Source organism: Penaeus japonicus, unplaced genomic scaffold, assembly GCF_977035675.1.
Source record: "Penaeus japonicus unplaced genomic scaffold, GWHDUDI00000001_assembly GWHDUDI00000036, whole genome shotgun sequence".
NCBI lineage: Eukaryota > Metazoa > Arthropoda > Malacostraca > Decapoda > Penaeidae > Penaeus > Penaeus japonicus.
In genome coordinates, this window is record NW_028234438.1 from 13,273,425 (window position 1) to 13,275,924 (window position 2,500).

A 2,500-nucleotide genomic window follows, 5' to 3' on the forward strand; every position below is an offset into this window, starting at 1 on the left:
TGACTGTCTGGTCTGTCTGTCTGACCTGGTCTGTCCTGTCCTGGTCTGTCAGACTGTCCTGTCCTGCGTCTGTCTGTCTGTCTGTCTGTCCAGTCTGTCTGTTTCTGTCTGTCGTGACCTGTTGTCTGTCTGCTCTCTTGGTCTCTCTGGTCTCTCTCTCCTCTCTCTCTCTCACTCGTCTCTCTAGTCTCTCTTTCCTGACTCTCTCTCTCTCTCTCTCTCTCTCTCTCTCTCTCTCTCTCATCTCTCTATCCGTTCTCTCTCTTCTCTCTCTCTTATCCGTTCTCTCCCGTCCCTGTCTGAACTGTCTGTCCTGTCCTGTCTGTCTGACTGTCTGTCTGTTTGACTGTCTGTCTGTCCCTTAATGTCTGTCTGTCCTCCTGTTCTGTCTGCCTGTCCTCCACTCGTCTGGTCTCTCTTCTCTCTTCTCTCTCTCATCTCTCTCTTTCTCCCTGAGGTTTTTCTGACTCTCTTTCTCTTCTCTCTCTCTCTCAACTCTCCTCTCCTCCCCTCATCTCTCATCTTTCTTCCCCTCCCCCTTCTGACTCTCTCTCCCTACTCTCGTCTCTCTCTCTCTCTCTCTCTCTCTCTCTCTCTCTCTCTCTCTTTCTGACTCTCTCTCTCTCTCTCTCTCTCTCTTTATACTTTATTGATTACAAATACATCGTTTTGGTTACAATTTACAGACAGATCATTGTCATAGTAAGTGCTTTTGCAGACTAACAGATAACATATTTCTGAGGATGGATTTTAATCATACGTGTGCTCTGCATTTGAAACTTTGTAAGGAGTAATCTCCCACATTACAGATACGCATGAATTCCGTATCTGAATTGAAACTGTTACTGGTAGTGTGCCGTGCAACAACGTGGTTCTCGTGGTACGTACAGCCCGTCTTCCGGGCAGTCTCATTGGTTGCATTCTGGCGGTGAATTGATACATCGTTATCTAGCTAGTCAGGTCACTCCAGTGTCGAAGGCTGTCTATGTCACTTGGGTAGCCTAATGTCCTCTCTTCGATAATCCTCTGCGCTCTCTCTTGTATTTTCTCGAGGACATTAAGGTGTGTGGTGTCTGCTCTTCCCCAGGTGAGGCACGAGTACTTTTCCATTGTCTACAAGGGCTTTGGCAAATCGTTTAAAATCGTTAGAGTTGAAGAAAGTAAGAAAGAAAGATGAAGATGTTTCCACTCCAGAGAGGGCTAAGATGAGGAAGATGTTCCACACCAGAGGGCTCAATATGCTTCCTTGGGGGACACCTGCCTTCATTTTATAATAGGTAGAGTGTTTTCCATTAAGGACGAGTCTCATCTATCTGTCACCTAGATAGCGTTTGGGCAGATCGAAGAGTTTGCTTTCCACGCAAGATCTTGCATGTAGCCAAAGAACACCAGTGCGTTGGCCTCGGTCTGGCGCTGCTGTCCACTCTGACGTCTGCAGGTCGGCAGCGGAACGGAGCTGTTGGGTTGACAGTAGAGGATTTTTACTAAGGCGGTCCATCAGACGTGAAGCGATTAATTTCTATTCTATCTTACCGATGTTTGATAGTAATGATAATGGCCGATAATGCTTCGGACTCGATTTGTTTTTCTTTTCAAAGATAGGGGCGACATTGCTTCATCTTCGTCAAGACAGCCTAGTGATCAGAGAATCCAACCTGCCCGAGAGGGACACACCTGGCATTGTTGGGAGGCAAATCCGTGACAACTGGGTCTAATAACGATCCAGAACGATGCGATGAAAGGACTACAAATTTCTGAAGATCGTGCACTGCCATAAGTTCCATGAAGAGGCTTGGTCTCTGTGCTGATCTAGGTCTCTGAATAATAGAAAGTGATGGCACTTGCAGGTTGTCGTCAGGTGGCCTAAATTTCGCATTAGGAAGTCGAGCTTGGGGAACGTGCGTAACTGGTGGGGACTTTCTCATCTAGGAAAATGTCGACAGTTAAGACTATGTCAGCCTTTTTCTTACTGACAAATTCGTGGCTTAACTCCTCAACGTTGGTATGGAACCCTCTCCTATTAGCTGAAATAATACGGATTTAGTACCATCCCCATTTGTCAATCATTGCGCTCCACGTCCCCTGATCCTTAGTAAGGGGCCTGCCTGACGATTCCTCCTTGCTGGATAACATTCTGGGGGAGAGGGATTGGCAGAATGTATCCGAAGGGCTGGATCTGGGGTATGTTTTGTGGCTGATGATTTCCAGAGTATGGGTTTGGGAGCAAAAGTGGTCCACTGTTGGTTTGGGTTAACATACATTTCAGTTTTAATTAGGTTTCTTGCCCGTTTGTTGTATTAGTTTCAGTACGTCTTTCTAGCGCTGATCAGCAATTCTTGCCCTACAGTTCTCAGCATATTTTATCTCGTAGTAATTGCAGTGCATGAGCTTAAAACAGTGCTGTTGGGAGTGAGCCTTACAGTTACAATCTCGACACTTCTCCTGAGCTGGAAGTGATTTCTTGAATTTCGATTTTTTTTTTTTTTTTTTTTTTTTTTTT

General features: G+C 45.8%; 1 protein-coding gene across 1 annotated transcript in view; it reads left to right on the top strand.

Annotated features, from left to right (window-relative positions):
- LOC122259085 (uncharacterized) overlaps positions 1-2,500 on the top strand; it is a 574,783-nt gene that overhangs the window by 323,021 nt on the left and 249,262 nt on the right. The gene's annotated exons all lie outside the window — the stretch shown is intronic.